Source organism: Peromyscus eremicus, chromosome X (assembly GCF_949786415.1).
Source record: "Peromyscus eremicus chromosome X, PerEre_H2_v1, whole genome shotgun sequence".
Taxonomy (NCBI): Eukaryota; Metazoa; Chordata; class Mammalia; order Rodentia; family Cricetidae; genus Peromyscus; species Peromyscus eremicus.
Window position 1 is genome coordinate 77,534,793 of NC_081439.1, and position 21,115 is coordinate 77,555,907.

Consider the following 21,115-nt stretch of genomic DNA (forward strand, 5'->3'; position numbering starts at 1 on the left):
GCCTATTGTTCTATGATGCCACATGCTTGGGAGAACATCAAGGCAATAGAGTTATATTGCAGAATTGGTTCCTTTAAATACAATATTTACATTATTTTTGAATAATATAATATTTTATTATTTTTTGAAAATTTTGTACAAAGTATTTTAGTCATATTTACCCACCATCCCTCCCCAGAACCCCTTCTAGATCCACTAACCACCCTGCCCCCTAACCTATAGATAAGTTCTTCATCTATAGTCTCTAGGAAGCAGAGGAAGGGAAGAAATTGAAGACTAGGTATAACTTTCAAAGACATGATCCAGTAGCCTACTTCTTCTAATTAAGCATATGTTCCAAATTTTCCACCACCTTCCAAATAGTGCCACCAGCTCAAGACTGATTGTTCAACACAGGATACTGTGGGGCATGTTGCATATTCAAACAACAGCACATTAATTATGTATAATTGTTAAAATCTCTTCCAAGGGCTAGTGAGTCGGTTAATCAGAAAAAGGCACCAAACTTAATAACCTGAGTATGATCCCTGGGACCCACATTGTAGAAAGAGATGTGACTCTCACAAGGTGTCATTTCAGCTCTACAGGTTTTCCCTGGTGCATGCATGTGCAAATGAACACATACATGAACAGACACACAATTAAAGAAATAAAAAGTAATTTAAAACCTATAAAGTGCCTACTAAAATACTAAAATGTATCTTCCTTAACTCTAAGCTACTACATGTCACTAACACATGGTTAATATTACAGTGTTCACTTTTTTGTCAGAGTACATAACTCCAGGAAGAAAATATAAAATTTGAACAGAAATCTTTATTGAAGTGGAAACACTTGGTGCTCCAATAACTTCAAATTAATAGTTAACCTCAGAACATGTGTACCTAGTAAGTGATTGCAAGCAACCAAAAGTGAAAAAATATAACAGTTTGCTTTTATTCATTTAAAATAAAATTAAATGTTTGAGCTGGCATTCCAAAGCAGCATTTGCCTAACATGCACAAGGCCCTGAATTTAGTCCTAAGCACTGCAAAAGAATTGTTTTAATAAAGTAAAATAAAATCATCATACTGTAAAATGTAAGCCCAGAATTGCAAGCAGTCTGTTTCCAGAAGAAATTATATCATCTACTGAGAAATTTTCAAGCATGTTTTTCATTACCATCAACTCTGCTTTTAGTATTAGTATTCATTTTCTCTTTGCTTTCTATCTGTATGTTTTACTTGTTGCTGTGCCAACAAAAGGCCTGTTACTATGTTGACACATAGTAGGAGTTCATTCAATATTTGCTTAATTTTGCTATACCAGGGCTTTTTCCCTTTATACATGCTTTAAATATTTGATTGTTGCTTAGACCAAAAGAACTACATAAGGAGAATAGCAGCAATGTGAAAACATACTTTCAAAGTCATTGCATAAACAATGCTAAAATTAGATATAGCACTGTGGAAAAATGTCATTTCTCTTCCTCCTGTGGAAAAATCAGGGCTCTGAACTTATAAGATTTTGACAGGCTCAATGTGGATCAGAATAATTAGGAGAGGAGGACTGGGTAGATAAGGAGAAGAAGGAGCAGGGAGGGAAAGAAGGAAGGGAAGGACGAAAAAGGGGATGAGGAAGAGGAATGGGCACCAAGACAACATGACATAGACTAAGAGGATCAAATATCACTCTATCATTAATTCTCAAGATAATAGTGAATAAGCACAGCAAAAAGATTTTAAATATTGTTCCAAACAATAGAAAGATAAATTTATGTAAGTTTGTTACTAATAAATACACTTTGCTTACTTGGCTTGAAATATAGAGGCAGTGGAAATTGGGTATGAGTCTTAGCTTTGGAGTCTGGGAGATCAGGGTGAATATTCCAATCTATATCTTAGCAAATGTGAGACTTGCAGGGTTAGTACATCATTAGAGGCAATATCAATAAATAGCAGCTACTAATAAGTACAGCCTTCTGTTTTTAAATTTATATTTATGATCAACTTAGCCCTTAAAAGCAATATGCCTAAAACTAATATTCACACCATAAACACTGTGAACCTACTAGTAAAACCATATTAGCATATTTTAAAACTAAATGTAACTTGGTGAAAACTGTAATCTTTATAAAATTGAGTCTTTCCATCTATGGATACAGCATATCTTTCCATTTATATAGTTTGTCTTCTGTGTTTAAAAACTACTAAGGTCACTGTTATGCCTTGGGAAAAACAATTTGTCCTATATCTATTACCATAAAAATAACTTAATTTCTTATCAACCCTGAAATAGTCTACACTCAAACATAATAACCTACAGTGTTCTCTACAGTAGCCCCCAAAGAAATAACTTAAATAACCATCAATAGAGAAATAGATAAAAAGGAAGCTGCCATCTATACTTCTGAATATGCAGAATAATTCAATATAATAGGGCAGACCTATCTATATGTTTTGACATGAAGCAAAAACCAGGACATATCATAAGTAAGCAAATCACATGATGGAATATACGTGGTTATGTTAAATATATAAAATGACAGCACATAGTTCCATACATGCACGTGTATACAAATGCAGAAAAAAATATGTGCAAAGAAACATGCTAAATTATTCCATTTTTCATCACTCTAATGAAATACTTGAGACCGGATACTTTATAAAGACATTTAACTACCTTATAATTTGGCAGTGCTCCAACACCCATATAGGGAAGTAAGAAGTAGCAACAGGAAATGAGAGTTGAATTCCAGAATCAAACCATAATTAAATAGCTTTGTTGTTTACAGGCAGTTTTAATAAAAGACAAAATATTTCTTTCATGTGTAGTACAGTAATTGTTCATGGAGTCAAGAGTTTCTCTCTTGCCTCTGTCACTCACCAGCTTTATAATTTTGAACACTGGAGATAGAGAGATGGCTCAGTAGTTAAAAGCACTTGCTGCTGTTGCCGAAGATATGAGTTCAGTTCCCAGGACCCCCGTGGTGGTTCACAACTGTCTGTAACTCCAGTTCTAGGAAACACATACACAATTTAAAAATAAGAATAAAATAAAAGATCTCTGGTTCTGAACATACCTGATACTTTGTCGTTCTTTGTTTCCTGATATGTATACTGTGAATACCTTGTAGGATTTTAAAGAATTAAATGAATTGATATCTATTAAAAGCTCAAAGTTGTGCATGGTAGAAAGTAACTGCACTTGATGTTTATTATCATCGATATTATTTTGTGTGTTAAATTAAACAAATATAAACCAGTCACAGTTTTTCAGGTATTTCAACAGCCATTGGTGACACAGACGTGACTCTGAGTCAGTCCCTGCCCTTGATAAAGTCCACTCACTGGATAAGAAGTGGCGCATGTGTCCATGAGGTAAGCACAGTGGGGTAAATACTGTGAAAGAAAAATCAGCAGATGTTGTGAGCACTCAGAGGAGGAAAACTCAACCCAGCCTTGGGGAGAGAAGTAAGGAGAGAGAGTGGAAATATTTGATATGGAAAATTCTAATAACAACTTGGGCTCCATTCCCTTTTCTCAAAAAGGGAAAGTCCTACTCCTTGCCAAACCTAAAAGTGACAGATCAAAGTTGATGTTACCACAACTCATTCTGATTACAACTCAAACTTGGCAACCAAGAATTACCATTATAAGACATGACAAAGTTGTTCCATGAGACAAGTTGGGAAACAACTACAAACCTCAAAGTGACTTGAGTTTAGTCCGCAGGGTGCCAACCTTTCCTAACATAGTTTCCACATTCAGTGAATATTTTATGGTAAGCTTCCAACAATTTCACAACAAATATCTAAACCCCTGGCCAAACACTTGAGAGAGTATGAAGTTAAGATAAACTTGAGTTAGCACTGCATCTCTGCTTTTTAAATAAGGATGTGATAATAGTTTGTGTAACTGTGAGCATGTTAAAGAACTAGAACAGAACACTCCAATCATGGGTCAACATTTTGTAAGATTCAAATGAATAGTAAAAGAGAGAGGCATAGAAAATATGGTTTGTTGTTTAAAATACTAGCATGTAAGACTAAAGCAGATTAAAAGAATGAGGGATGCTATGCTGTCTAGTTTCAGGTCACTTTGAAGCAAGCTAGAGTCATTTTGGAAGAGGGAATCTCAGGTGAGAAAATTTCCCCCACCAGATTGGCCTTTAGGCAAGCCTGTGGTGCATTTTTTGTTTGATGATTGACGTGGAAGGGCCTAGATCACTGGAGATGGTACCACACCTGGGCAGGTGGTCCTGGATTATATAAGAAATCAGGCTGAGCAAGCTATGGGAAACAAGCCAGTAAGCAGCACTCCTCCATGGCCTCTGCATCAATTCCTGCCTCCCTTTCCCCCAGTTGCTTTTGGTCATGGTGTATTGCAGGATATTTGATCACACTGTGTGAAGCTGTCTCTGTTTCACCTCACTTGCCTAAGGCACCTTCTTATTGGGTTAATAAAGAGCTGAATAGCCAATAGCTAGGCAGGAGAGCATAGGTGGGACTTCAAGGCAGATAGGAACGCTGGGATGAATCAGAAGAGGCAGAGATTCACCAGACAGATGTGGAGGAAGTCAAACATAAGATACTGACAAGCAGTAATGAGCCATGTGGCAGAACACAGATTAAAATAAACTGGTTAATTTAAATTTTAAGAGCTAGTTGGGAACAAGCCTAAGCTAAGGTCAAGCTCTCATTATTAGTAAGAAGTCACTGTGTCATTATTTGAGAGCTGGTGGTACAAAGAAAATCTAGCTACAATAGTGTTTTATCACAGCAATAGAAACCATAACTAAGACAGACACTTTCTAAATAAATTAAGTTAGTACTATACACCCCAAGACAAGCAAAAATAAAAAATTTCCTGCTAATAAGAGTTCATGGTCTACAGAGAAAACCAAAATCCACACAAAGAAAATGGAATGTTGTCCAAGCATTTCCTTATATAAAATGAACTTAAAATATCAGCTTGAACCAGTGGTGATTTAGATTCTTAGCAAGGACTGCATATCCTTTATGGAAAACCTTGGAATAGATTTTCATGGCCTACAAGATAAATCTGTTTTTCTTACTATTCCAATGGAAATCCTCTGGTCTAGCTGGAATGACTCAAGTAATATGCCTTCAGTTTCCCATTTTTGATATTTTTCTAGACAAATTCTAACCACAAGTACCCACATTAATCACATCTCTATCATGAAACCTGTAGCGATAGTCAGCCACTGCCCTTTCCTCTGCCGAATACTCTCACAACTTATCAAGAGTCTACAGTCTGATAACCTTTGGCAATCTCTACATCCACTGCAAGAAGCTTGTCATAAATGAAGAACATTACAAATAGCAGGACAGATAGATACACATAATCTCCTTGTATATTTAGAATTGCTCTCAAATGGCCAGGAATTGACTACATCTTAATTGAACTAGTATACCTATCTAAGAGAAGCAAGTGTTGATCATAAAAAAGAATAACAAATTTTAAAAACTAGAGTTGGCTTAATCCAGACAGCACCTCCTGGAGAGAGGGAATGTTTGTGCTCTTAGTTAAATACTTGTATTCCTTAAGGAAAAGCATCCTCCACATGAAAAGCATGCAGGGGCTTCTAGCCAATAGAATTTGTGTACTTCTGATTCCACTGGTGCCAGCCCTTCCTAGTCACCGAATAAGACACTCCAGAGGAAGAAGCTACACAATGTACATTTTAATCCAGATGTACTGCAGCATAATTTCCATACTGTAAAAATCATTCCTTTCAGCATATAGTTTAATGAGTTTTAACAAATATAACTGAATTCATAACTACAATCACAATATATGGAATAGATATGACAACTTCTTATACATATTTGTCAAACAAGAAAACATAAAGACATACTGGTAATAATTAGTTTTTATGAAAAATAATATCATGTTAGCTTAGCTGGAATGAGTTCACACTTCCTGATAAACTCCTCAAAAGAATAGAGTTTTATTCTCTCAGGTCTATATCATATCAAGATAATGCATTTGATCAATTTATTTAAAAAAAAGTTATATTCTTTTTTGTTAGGATGGAATGTTCTGTAAATATCGATTAAGTCCATTTGAGTCATGACATCAGTTAAGGATGACTGGACTGCTACTCACATCACCAGGGAGGCTACCTGGAAAACAGGACCCCAAGAAAGACACAAGGACCGCCCAATGATGGAGAAATGGAAGAGATCTACATGAACAGCCTGGACATGAGTGGGGGTAATGAAGGGCGAGGGCTGAGGGAAAGAGAGCTTGGGGGAGCGGGAGATCCCAGCTGGATCAACAACAGAGAGGGAGAACAAGGAATAGGAGACCATGGTAAATGAAGACCACATGAGAATAGGAAAAAGCAAAGTGCTAGAGAGGTCCACAGAAATCCACAAAGATAACCCCACAACAGACTGCTGGCAATGGTCGAGATACAGCCCGAACTGACCTACTCTGGTGATGGGATGGCCAAACACCCTAATTGTCATGCTAGAAACCCCATCCAACTACTGAGGGATCTGGATGCAGAGATCCATGGCTAGGCCCCGGGTGGATCTCTGGGAGTCCAGTTAGCGAGAATGAGGAGGGTTTATATGAGTGAGAATTGTTGAGACCAAGGTTGGATAAAGCACAGGGACAAATAGCCAAACGAATGGAAACACATGAACTATGAACCAATGGCTGAGGGGTTACCAACTGGATCAGGCCCTGTGAGTGGGTGAGACAGTTGATTGGCTTGACCTGTTTGGGAGGCATCCAGGCAGTGGGACCGGGTCCTGTGCTCATTGCATGAGTTGGCTGTTTGAAACCTGGGGCCTATGCAGGATCGCTTGGCTCGGCCTGGGAGGAGGGGACTGGGCCTACCTGGACTGAGTCTACCAGGTTGATCTCAGTCCTCAGGGGAGGCTTTGCCCTGGAGGAGGTGGGAATGGGGAGTGAGCTAGGGGGAAGGTGAGGGGGGTGGGAGGGGGGAGAACAAGGGAATTCGTGGCTGATATGTAGAACTGAATTGTACTGCAAAATAAAAATAAAAAAAAATTATTAAAAGTTATAAAAAAGAGAATGCTTGAAGCATAGTTTATGGGTCTCCTCGACTATAATTTGACTGCAAATGATATATGAACATAGATCCTCTGGCAGAAGAAAAGTAGGCTTGGTTAGTCATTTTTGAGACAAGTGCTACTCAAAAGCATGACTCATGAATTGATGCCCATATGGTGACTGTTTGATGTGGGACTCTAATGAAAACAAGTGCTGAGAGAAAACTATTAGAATTTTTATTACCATTTTCTCTCAATTATATCTAATACTAGAATTTTTTTTAATTTTGTACATCTTTGTTTCATTTCTCTAGCAGCTTATTTTTATTGTTTTTAGGAAGAATTTTGTTCTTTGATAGACTGGATTAGGGAAGACCTGCTCTTCCACACAGATTAAGAAACACTGTTTTAATGTATTCCTATACTATCTACTGCTTATACTTACTTATATTGGCCACTCAGTGATCCCTTAATTACTTATACCATTAAATCAAGGGCCTATGAGCTTTTACTGTAGAACATCAGATACTAAGTAACTGTAGGCTATATAATATATATGTTGTATTTGCTTCATGGACCATGGTTCACTCTGCCTTATATTATTATTTAGTTTTGTCAGTTACATTGGAGACTTTTTAAGAATAGACCAAAGGGCTTATCTTTATTATTGTTATTGTCATTCTAAGCAATGACTACAAATTTCAACAGACATTTTTGAAATAAATGAAAAATGTATAACCATTAAACTGAAACAATAGATAAATATTCCAGATAGTGGAGACAATGAAGCAAAGGTATAGAAACATGGATGTAAGTATTTTAGTCCATTTGTGCTACTATAACAAAATATCATAACCTGAATGACTTGTTATTTTTTACATCCCAACCACATTTTCCCCTTCCTCCTCTCCTCCAAGTCACTCTCCCCTTTTCCCTTTCTGTCCCTTCATCCATTCCCCCTCCATTTAAGATTGGACAAGGCAACCCAGTATGAGGAAAAGGGTCCCAAAAGCAGGTAACAGTGTCAGAGACAGTCCCTGCTTCCACTGTTAGGAGTCCCACAAGAAGACCAAGCTACACAACTGTCACATATATTCAGAGGGCCTAGGTCAGTCCCATGCAGGCTCCCTGGTTGTCGGTTCAGTCTTTGAGCCCTTATGATCACAGGTAAGTTGATTGTGTGGGTTTTCTTGTGGTATCTTTGACAGCTCTGGCTCCTTCAATCCTTCCTGCCTCTCTTCAGCAGGATTCCCTGAGTTCCACCTAATATTTAGCTGTGGCTCTCTGCATGTTTTCATCTATTGCTGGATGAAGTCTCTCTGATGATAGTTGGGGTAGGCACTAATCTATAAGTATAGCAGAATGTCATTAGGAATCATTTCATTGACTTTTTTTCCAGCCACATTTAGTTCTATCCTAGGTCTCTGAGCTATTCACCCTCTGGGTCCTGGCCCACCAGGCAGTGTCAGGAGTGGGCTCCTTCTCAGGACATGAGTCTCAAGTTCAATCAGTCATTGGTTGGCCACTCCCACAATTTCTATGCCACCTTTATCCCAGCACATCTTGTAGGCAAGGCATATTGTAGGTCAAAGGTTATATGACTAGGTTGGTGTCCCAATCCCTCCACTGGAAGTCTTACCTGGTTAATACAGATGTCCAGTTCAGGCTTTGTATCCCCCTTTGCAAGGAGTCAGCTACGGTCACCTTAGTAGATTTCTGGGTGTTTCCATTGTACTAGGTTTCTAGCTTCTCCCCAAGATGCCCACCCCCAATTCAATTTGTCTCTGCCAGTACTTGCTTCCTCCATCCCCCCCACTGTAGCTAGAGTTTTCCTGGTCCTGCCTGGCCCATAGTCAGGACAAATCTCTCTTACCCACCAGTCCCACAGCCACTCAGACCTAACCAAGTAAATACACAGAGACTTATATTACTTATAAACTGTATGGCCATGGCAGGCTTCTTGCTAACTGTTCTTATATCTTAAATTAACTCATTTCTATTAATCTACAAGTTGCCACTTGGCTCGTGGCTTACGAGTATCTTAACATGTTGCTTCTCATCATGGTGGCTGGCAGCGTCTCTCTGCCTCAGCCTTCCACTTCCCAGAATTCTCCTTTCTATTTGTCCCACCTATACTCTCTACCTGGCTACTGGCCAATCAGCACTTTATGTATTAACCAATCAGAGCAACACATTCACAGCATAGAGAACATCCCACAGCACCTACCTATTTTTTTCCTGTTTTTGTCCCCTTCCACCCCACCCCCTCCACTCATTACATCTATTCTATTTCCCCTTCATGTGTCCCCCCTTACCTGAATGACTTATAGACAATAAAAGTTTATTTCTCATGGTTATGAGTACTGCAAAGTATAAGATCAAGACATTAGTCAAAGACTCAGAAAGCCAAATATCATATTATTTTCTTTAAATAGAATTTAAATTTTAAATTTTGTGTGTGTTTATACATATATGGGAGGAAGTCACAAAACTAAAAGGGAGATCTTGAAAGGGAGGAAGAGGTCTTATGAGAGGTAGAATATAGGATAAAGGATAAAGGATCTCTATCAGGTCTCTACCCTTGGAGCTCAGGGAACCCCACAGAAGATGAGGAGGAAGAATTGTAGGACAGGAGGGGTAGAGGACACCAGGAGAACACAGCCCACAGAATCAACTAAGCAAGGCTCATAGGAGCTCACAGAGACTGAAGCAGCAATCATGGAGCTTGCATAGGTCTATGCTAGTTCCTCTGCATACATTACAGTTGTTAGCTTGGTGTTTTTGTAGGACTCCTAACATTGGGAGTAAGGGTGACTTTGACTCTTTTGCCTGCTCTTGAGACCCTTTTCCTCCTACTGGGTTGTCTCATCCAGACTTGATGTGAAGGTTTGTGCACGGTCTTGTTGCATCTTGTTATGTTGTGTTCTGTTGATATCCCTGGAAGGCCTGTTCTTTTCTGAAGGGAAATGGAGGAGGAGTGGATTTGGAGAGGGGAGGTGGGGAAGGATACTAGGAGGAGTGGAGGGAGGGGAAACTGTGGTCAGGATGTATGGTATAAGAGAGAGAAGAAGAAAAATAATAATAATTTAGAAATTAAAAAATATAAAATAAAATAGTTAGCAAAAAGGGGGTATTTTAAAGAGAGAAATGAAATGAGCTGGTAAGAAGGAATGAAACAAATGGTAATGACAAATATGTATGCATATGTCATGATGAAACTCATTACTTTGTATCCTAACTTTTAAAAATTATTAAAAAGAAAATGACAAAAAATCACACTGGTACAGATTTGGTCAGCATCTAATAATGGTCTAACTTTTGGTTCATAAGTTATGCCTTCATGTTATGTCTTCACATGGTAGAAGGAGGGAACTTTTCTGTCTCTCTCTAGACTATTTTTATTTGTTTATGATATGATCTTATGTATTCTAAGCCAATCTTGAGCTCACTGTGTAGCCAAGGATAACCTTGAACTTCTGATCTTGTGCCATTATGTCCAGTTTATGTAATGAAAGGAATTGCAGCCATGGCTTCACACAGGCTAGGCAAGCACTCTGCCAACTGAGCCCAAGTCCTCTCTTGCCTCTTTTATAAGGACATTAATCCTATTCAGGAGAGTTCTGTTCTTATGATTAACTCACCTCCTCCAAGCTCAATACTGTCCCACTGGTGATTTTGTTTCAATATATGAGTTTGTGGGTGGAAGGGGGACAAGTGAAGCTAAATCAACTAAAGCTAAGAAGACTGAGGATAATTTTCAAAACAACCACTGATTAGATATCATTCTGTCACTATGAATACATTGCTGGTCAATTCTTTTTCTACTGTCACTGAATATTGAAAAGTGGAAATATGTTGACATTTTCCAAGAAAGGAGTTAGATACTACATAAAGACAAACTTCTGGTTTAGACTAGATTACCAAAGGAATTTATTCAACACAGGTTCTCCCAAAATAATGTTAATACAAATTGGCTTGCACTCTTTAGGTAAGGTTTTTTAAATTTTTTACTTATGTGTAAGTATGTAAATATGCACGTGTGCATTCAGGTATCCTCAGAGGCCAGAAAAGGGTGTCAAGTCTCCTGGAACTGGAATTATAGGCAGTGTAAGCTACTCAACATGGGTGCTGGAAATCAAACCTGGGTCCTCTGCAAGAGCAGTAATATACTCTTAACCACTGAGTTATTTCCCAGGCCATCTCCTGAACTCTTAAAAGACACAAATTGAGGTGGCTGTCCAAGAAATGTCTTAGATAATTTCTCAAGGTTCCTTTTATTTTCAAGCCTATGAATTCACTAAGTGACTAGTTTTTCACTCAGATATAGGCTACACTGCTCTATTAAAAATTCTTTTAAAATAAACATAATATTTTGTTTAAAATAATTGATGCTTTATATTTTATGACCAGGAAAATCACATTGTCTAAAATAAAGATTTTAAGAAAAGTGTTCAACTGTAATAGGTGACTAAAATTTAATCCAAATTTGATGACTTTAGCCTTAGGTCACATACATATCCATTAATACTTAAACAGTTGGAGGAAGGAGAATAGGTTATAAATATTGTAGAAGTGGCATATGAAGAATGTTAAATAAGTGAATTGCCAGTCTTCATTACAGCAACAAAATTGTCATGTAAAGCCACATTCATATATTCATTTAGTCAAGAATACCAACTATATGCCAAGAATTGTCAGTGATATGATGAAACAAATAGAACTTCTTCCTTCCAATTGCTTATATACTAAAATGTAAGACACAGTAAATGAAATAACACAACATATTAACCAACAGGTTATATTCACACTTTATGAAACATATCAAATGTACCTTGCCAAAGCTACTTAAGTGACATTATTTACCCATTTTTATTGGTGCTATATTTCTCCAGAGATGAAGAACTGTTGCCTTTGCCAAAGGGAAAAGATAATAATTTCTTTAGGATAATGGAAAGTGAATTAGGTTAATATGATGGTCTTAAAATCAAGTAACCCAATACAAAATGGGGCCTGGAAAGATTGTCCAGCAGTTATGAGCACAGACTCTTCCAAAAGACCAAGGTTCACTTCCCAGCACCCACATAGTGGCTCACAACCATCTGTAGCTTCAGTTCTAGGGTATCCAACATCCTCTACTGGCCTCCTTGGGTAATAGGCACTGACATGGTTACACAAATATACATCCAGACAAAATACCCATACACACAAAATAATACAAAAATGTTTTCAGAAAGATGAAAGTTTCAGGCCTAAGAAATTCATTCCAACTTATTATAATATATACACAAGGTAGAATCAGTCCTCAAGCATTTAAAAATCCATTTTAGATTCATGAAAGTTACACAAGTCTTAGCAAAATCATTGGCAGTTGAATATTTACAGATGTAAAGTGAGTCATGTTATAAAAGAACACTCCACAGCTTCCTTAATTAAATCAATTGCATATTGATTCATACATTGACGCCAAAATGTTAAGTGTATGATAAGGTCATCCTTTCCGATGCTTAATGGCTTTATTAGCCATAAAAATCACCATTATGCAGAACCTTTGAAAGGCCAACTTAATATGACAGTTTTGATGTTTTTGAAACCATGTGTTGCATTGTTCTCAGCTTACATGGGTAGTATTTTGTTCTGGTACATATAACATGGTGAACCTAGTACACATGGATCTCTATGTCTAAGTGTCAATGAAGGCTTTCTATCTAAATGTAATCTAAATGTAAGTGTAAATGAGGAATTAGAAGCCAGATGCAATAATGCATCTTTGGGTTGTTCTCACAAAAGTACTAGCCTGTTATTCAAGGCTTCTCACCAAAATACCAAAATACCAAAATGCCTAGACTGATTCAACAACAGATTCCCTGCACTGTATGTGTTTTAGCAATCACCACGCTCATCTTACATAGACAAACACTTCCACCCAGGTTTATAAATTTTCTCTTTGTTTCTGTGTCCCTGGTATATTACCTTATCTCCTGGGCCATAATCATGATTAGGCTGAATGGGTATACCAAGTACAGGAAGCACCACATGTAAACAAAGGTTGGCATGGTAGGTTAGATGAACCACTAGCATTTCAGAAGGACTGAGACTTTTTTGCACCAGAAAAGTAAAACTTGTCGCTGATTAGAGCCACATGATAATGGCCTCCCGGCACTCACTGAAGTAGATTAACCAGAGCGGTGCTATAACCAAACATGCATGTTCGGTTACTCCCCAGGATTATAGAAGACCAATTAGGAACAAGGTAAAAAAGAGTGAGCACAGAGGAAACATATTATAAACCACACAATATGTAATGATCAACTAAATAAGATGGTAGCTATGGGAATGGAAGCAAAAAAAATAGAAGATATTGATGTATTCAACCTTATAAAATCAGACATATAAGTGGGCACAAGGCAAAAAAAAATTAAGAAAGCAAGCAAACAAGAAAGAATGGAGGAGGCAAGGATGGAAGGAAGGGAGGGGGAGGGGCAGGGACTGAAATCAAAAAGAGAGAGAAAGCAAACAAGCAGGAAGAAAGGAAAACATTAAAGAATGTAAAATAACTCTGGTGTAACACACATGAGACTGAAAGAAGAAAATATTTGTAGTTTAGAGTTTGATGCCAGTGATGACTTCTTGAACGATGCGGAGTGTATGGTGATAGAGATACGAGCAATCACCTGGGGATGGCATTCTGCAACTCAAGATAAAAGTTATGGTCAGGATAGATTTGAGGGTTATCTGCATAGAAGTAATAGCTTTCAGGAATGAGTAAAGAGACTAAAAACCTGAACAAGTTTTCAAAGGAAAATTGAAATTCCAGATAAGGATAGAGTTTCTAGAGGGTTTAGCACTTTTGACACATGTTACAATGTCAAGAGGAAAGTCAATACCTTAGGTGTTCCTTTCTAAAAGGTTTCAATTAATTATTTTTCAGAGAATATTCTCTTACCCAGATTCCTATGATCCTTCTCACATGTGCTATATAAGTTCAATAGGTCAAATATCATCCCCATTATAATAAATCCCTGGTATTCCTAGCACCTGGGTCATATAGTCAGGTTCTGGATCCCAGCCAAATGTAAAGACTTTGCTCTGCTCTAACTCATGCCCCAGCATGACATGTATTTTCAAGGTATAAGGGTCAGGGCACTAATTGTTCAAGTGTTTGCCAGGGGCCACACTGCCAACTAGAAGAGAAAAACTGTTAACGATTCAGGATTGCTGACTCCATATCTTTGCACAATATTTTATTATGAACTTTCCAGGATTCCATTTGTTTTGCAAAGCAAAGCAAGGGATGCTTGCAATATTGTATTTCAATATACAAATGTAGTTATGTAGTTACTGAAATATATTATTCATATATATGACAAAAAGAGTGATTTTAAACATCTTATAACTAATTATTTTCATTTCTTATCAAGATATCTTAATCTAAACTTAAAACCAGCTTCCATAGTTTCAAAAGCCTCTGTTTTTGTCTCTTACATAAATAAAAAATGCTCATTAGAAAAATATGGCAGAGCTCCGAGCATTAAAGCCTTCAATTTTCTATTAAAGTGACATAGTATACTTTAAAATAGCCTCAAAGTTTTCATGAGAACACAGAAGGGAAACAAACTATAGAAGATATATATCTGAAAATTAGAAGTAAGATCTTTTCATACTGTAGAAGATACACTTATAAGAATTCAAGAGTAAAATCAAGTCTTATTGGGCCAGGTCATGGCAGGCGAAGTCACATTAAAGAAACAGAATGACTCTCAGGCAAGGACAAAAGTAACAGTTTATATTTGGTGGTTTTCAATGAGGCAAGGTCACGAGGCATGACAAAACCCAGTGTCAGAGCTTTATTGGGGGGGGGTGTACTGAAGAGAGCATGGCCAGGCCTGTTGGAAAGACACCTGAGGAGAAAGGAGAGAGAGGGGAGGAGGAGAGAGCAGAAGAAGAGGGGAGGAGTCTGTGACCGGCTTTTTAAGGATTCCCCTGTGTAAGTGAATGTGGGTTTACAGAGCTATGCCATGCATGCATAGATTGTATGACTGTGCTGCACACATTGCACAATCATGCAGTGCACAAATGACTTAGGACTTAAGGCACCTTGCTTGGCTACTGAACTGCGTATGTGTGGTCATATAGCCGGAGGAATGGCTGGAATCCTAACATTCCATTTTCTAAAATGTGGTACATATACACAATGGAATACTACTCAGCAGAGAAAAACAATGACATCATGAGGTTTGCAAGCAAATGGATGGTTCTAGAAAAAAATCATCCTGAGTGAGGTATCCCAGACTCAGAAAGACAAACATGGTATGTACTCACTCATAGGAGGATACTAAATGTGGAACAAGGATGACTGGACTACTACTCACATCACCAGGGAGGCTACCTGGAAAACAGGACCCCAAGAAAGACACAAGGACCGCCCAATGATGGAGAAATGGAAGAGATCTACATGAACAGCCTGGACATGAGTCGGGGTAATGAAGGGTGAGGGCCGAGGGAAAGAGAGCTTGGGGGAGCGGGAGATCCCAGCTGGATCAACAACAGAGAGGAAGAACAAGGAATAGGAGACCATGGTAAATGAAGACCACATGAGAATAGGAAGAAGCAAAGTTGTAGAAAGGTCCACAGAAATCCACAAAGATACCCCCACAACAGACTGCTGGCAATGGTCGAGATACAGCCCGAACTGACCTACTCTGGTGATGGGATGGCCAAACACCCTAATTGTCGTGCTAGAAACCTCATCTAACTACTGAGGGATCTGGATACAGAGATCCATGGCTAGGCCCCAGGTGGAGCTCTGGGAGTCCAATTAGCAAGAATGAGGAGGGTTTATATGAGTGAGAATTGTTGAGACCAAGGTTGGATAAAGCACAGGGACAAATAGCCAAACGAATGGAAACACATGAACTATGAACCAATGGCTGAGGGGTCACCAACTGGATCAGGCCCTCTGAGTGGGTGAGACAGCTGATTGGCTTGATCTGTTTGGGAGGCATCCAGGCAGTGGGACCGGGTCCTGTGCTCACTACATGAGTTGGCTGTTTGAAACCTGGGGCCTATGCAGGATCACTTGGCTCAGCCTGGGAGGAGGGAACTGGACCTGCCTGGACTGAGTCTACCAGGTTGATCTCAGTCCTCGGGGGAGGCTTTGCCCTGGAGGAGGTGGGAATGGGGGGTGGGCTGGGGGGAAGGTGAGGGGGGTGGGAGGGGGGAGAACAAGGGAATCCGTGGCTGATATGTAGAACTGAATTGTATTGCAAAAGAAAAAAAAGAAAAAAAAAAGCAGGTGAACAGAAATAGGCCGATCGTTTCTCCCAAAAAACTTCTTCCAGTTGAGTTGGTGGGCATCGGTTAATTCTTCGGGCTTCTGAGGTAGCCAGGCATCCTGGGGTCATCTGTTGCTTTGGAGCCATCCAACATCTTTCTTGGCTTGAGACTATGGCTGCTTGTGTCTGACAGGGTGCTGGTGAGACAGAGAAAAGCTTAAAAAAAGAATAATTTTTTTCCTTGAGGGTGGGGGGTGCCAGGACGAGGAAAGTTTGGGTTGCACTTATCTGAAGCAGATCTGACCTGTCCAGATGGATTCACACTGGTTTCTGGAGCTTAGAAAATTGTTTAAACATATTAAGAAGTAGCCATGAAAAACTTAAAGTCTTGGGTCATGGTCACCCCAAGACATTGTAGTGTTTAGTACTCTGTTTATATTGGCTAGTGAGAGAGAGAGAGAGAGAGAGAGACAGAGACACAGAGAGACAGAGAGACAGACAGAGACAGAGACAGAGAGACAGAGATTTGGAACATGCTTTTAATTTTTACCTGAGATGTGCTTTATCAGAGACAGATTACTTTAAGGCACCAGTTTCCTTTATTAGTTTAGCATCCAGGAGACACAGGTGATCAATTGCTAAGAGCACTTAACAATAATAGATTGTTATATTAAAGTCTGTTTTCTGCAGAGCCCAGACACTTTTGGGTCTAGGGGTGTAAATACCTTTGTACTATTACTGTTCCTTACCACCTGGGTATATACTTGATGGTCCTTGTACTCCAGCTCTATGGTGATCCTGTAACAATTAGCTGAGTAGTTAATTAGAAGATGGAACCAGGAAGATAAAAGCTTGTGGGGTGAGACCTCATTCTTCTGGAATTGGTGACAAGGTAGTGGCTCTTGATGTCCTCTGGAACTTGAGAGAGAGCAGGGCCTTGTGTGTGTCACTGTACACGAGGAGGAGAAGCACTTCTGACTGGTCTGTAGTGAGGCACATGGAGGAAGCAAATGAAATAAAAGCTCCTACCTTAGCTGGAAAATCTCTTCCCATCAGGTACCCCTGAAAATACAATTAAGTGGTGGGGTCTGGTGAGATGGGTAAGGCTGTCCCCCTACCCCAACAATAGGGAAACAAGGAGAGGTGGGACCCCAAGACTCCCTCAGGACTGAGTAAATGGCTTGGTGTCCAAAAGGAAGGAAATGGATCACCCCATGCTGCATCCTGGGTTCCCTGTGAGCCCGTGGCCAAGCCTAGGAGGTCTGCTGGAGGTCTTTGTTTAATGTCCCCATGCCATGAGGTGTATGAGGGCAGTCAGCTGACCAGTATCCCTCTAGGTGGCACTTTGAACAAGGCTCAGTTGATGACCTAAGGGGCAGGGCATGCACTAGCCTGTGTGGCCTTCTCTACCACACATTTAAAACAGGGACCTGGAAGCCTTTATGCAGCCACTCGGATAGCGTGTGCCAGCATTTGGCAATTCTGTTCACGGGCTTTCTCATCTCTCCCACCACGGTACCTTAAATGCCACAGATGAAACTTCCACCTGTGGGGTCAGGAGCCCTCTCTCCAGATGCTTAAGTTAGCCCTGATGTCAGGAAGCTCTGGGAGACATGAGACAGATTTTTTTCTGTGTCTTGAATTACTTTTTTTTTTTTTTTGATAGTTTGCTGGTGTGAGGACAGCTTTAGGAAGACCTGCCAGGAGGCAAGTTGTAAACTGATCTCTGGCTAGAGAGCCATCAGGATTATTATAATCCCAATGTGGGTCCTAATTGTAAACTTATTTGCATGCATCTTAGCCTGTTTCCAGATCTATCAGTGCTTCTCAGGGCAGCTGAGAACGGGTGACAATAAGAGTGAAAGTGGGAGCCAGAGTCAGGCAGAAGCAGCCCACCTGATACCAGAGAACAGAGCAGAGGTCAGATAAGTAGAGACTCTTTGGAGTCAGAGATTCCTCACTTGGGAATGCAAGTGGGCAGGAGAGAAAGACTCAGAAAGGGAGGGTTTAGAGTTTAGGTAAAAGCATGGGGATAAGGTAACTCTTTTCACTTGCCTGTTCACTGGCAGAAGTCAGATAATTCCCATGAAATATCAGGGTTCAAGCAGCTGTTATGCAGCCATATTAAGGCAATTCTCAGAGAAGTGGGGCCAAGAGAAAGAAGCCTTTGTGTCCCATGACTGCAGCTGAGAGAAAAAAATAAAAAATTAAAATAACAAATGGGATCCAAGACTCCCATCTTGGGTGTCCCCAAGAGTAGGTAAAGATCTATGGACTAGCATAAATTAACAGCAAAAGTTACCCAACCCTTCACCAAGGGAGGGTTAAGGGCTGGGAGCTGTACCTAGGAACCCCCAGGAGTCTGACAACATTCAATGCTTCATCAGGACAGAATGGAGTCTTGGTATGCAGCCCAAGGACCCCCCCAGGGGGGCCACTGCAAGAAATATATCTCAGGCTACAGTCATGGGAAATGTCAAGGAATCCGAAAAGGATAATTCACCAATCTGAGCAGCCAGTGTGTTGAGTGTAGCAGTCCCGCAGCTGGGCAAATGAAAAAAGTGGGCAGTAGTAGACCCAAGAAACCTCAGTACAGGGTCCTGGACACAGAGAGCTGAGAGAGCCTGCTTTGTATGGCACCAAATGTTGGTTTTAAATGCAGCGCTTTTAATCTGAGAGGAAAGGTCACGAAGCATGACAAAAACCGGTGTCAGAGCTTTATTGGGGTAGGGGGACAGAAGAAGAGTGTGGCCAGGCCTGTTGGAAAGACATATGAGGAAAAGGGAGAGAGAGAGGAGGAGGAGAGAGCAGAAGAAGAGGGGAGGAGTCTGTGACCGGCTTTTTAAGGATTCCTCTGAGCATGCGCATGTGGGCTTATGGAGCTATGCCATGCATGCACAGATTGCGTGACTGTGCTGTACACATTGTGAAATCACGCAGTGCATAAATTACATAGGACATAAGACCACTTGCTTGGCTACTGAACTGTGCATATGCAGTCATACAACTGGAGGAGTATCCGGAATCCTAACAATATTACCATATCCCACAATGAATTAAGACTTTTAGAGAGTAGGCTTAATCAGACAGGATTATTTAGGAAAGGGAGAATAGCAAAGGCCTCAGTGAGACACCCTAGCACTGTCCAGAGGACAGAGTGTCAATACCACTGGGAGCGTTATTCACTTCTAAAGTAAATACTTAGTCCAGAAACACACACGTTGATACTTAGGGCCAGTAGTCATTACAAATTAATTTGACCCCATTTGCACACTGCTTACTACTTAAGCCTCCTTTCTATTTGGTAGGGTTTCCAATGAAGATATGGTAGGGATATCCACATGTACATTCATACATGGCAAGATTTGTATTTTTAATTATAAATCAAAAAATTGAAATCATTTTTACAGGGTAACTCTCTAGATTGCACAGATCATATTTCTAAAGCAACACTGTTAAATACCCAGTTCCAACCTTGGAAAATACCTTTTATTTATACATGAAGAAGAGATGTGCATGATCAATGTGTAATCAATATATGCTCTACACAAAAATCTTGAGTAATTGTTATCACAGTGTGTCTCATTGATTAAAAGATATAAGTCTGTGATACAAGGATTATTGTAGTCAGTAATAACCTAGACCCAGAGAAACAACCACCACATGTTCTTTTGTTTTTGTAGATCCCAGTTTCAAATCTTCAGATTTGTGTGTATAACATGAAACAACCATAGACACCTGTTTTAGTTAAGGTTTTATTGCTATGAAGAGACATCATGACCACAGCAACTCTTAAAAAGGAAAACACTTAATTAGGGCTAGCTTACAGTTTCAGAGGTTTAGTCCATTATCATCATGGCGGGGAGCACGGCATCATGCAGGCACCCATGCTACTGGAAAAGGAGCTGAGAGTACTACATCTCTGGATCAGCAGGCAGCAGGAAGCAAACACACACACTTCATCCAACAATGCCACACCTACTCCAATAAGACCATAACTCCAAATACTGCCACTCCCTTATAAGCCTATGGGGCCAATTTCATTCAAACTACCACATTAGGTAGTTTATACAAGACAGGCTTGTAACTATATCATAATGCAAAATGCATTTAGTTCAACTTCAAAAGTCCCCATAGTCTACAAAAGTCCAAAGTCTCTTCTGAGATTCATGGCAATCTCTAAACTGTAAGCCCCTATAAAATCAATCAAAAAGCATATCACATATTTCCAATATACAATGGTATAGGATATACATTACCAAATGGGAGGAAAGGGGGCATAGTGAGGAAATACTGGACATGAAAGCAAGACCAAAAAACAGCTGGGCAAACTCCAAACTCCAACTCTGCATCTCCCTGTCTGATGTCAAAATGCTCTTCAGATCCCCAGTTCCTTTCATGATTGTTCACTGCAACACACTTCTTTCTCTTGGGCTGGTTCCACTCCCTGTTAGAAGCTCTCCTCAGCAGGTATCCCACAGCTTTCATATCTCTAACATCTTGGGATCCCCAAGGCAACCCAGGCTTCACCTTCAGAGCTTCACGAAATGGCCTCTCTAAGCTTCCATACAGGGATACCCTTGACACATGCCTGGCCTCAGTGGCTTTCTTAGTTGTAGAAGGAGATTCCAAACCCTCTATCTTCTATCCTTAAAGCCAGAACCATGTGGCCAAAGCTGCCAAGTTCTGCTGCTAACTGGGGATGAAGCATGACCCCTTAGTTCAATTATGTCTTCACCAGCTTTCTGTTTGTGATAGTTTTATTCACTGCCTAAATATGGCTGTTTTCAAACTTGCTCTGTAGACCAGACTGGCC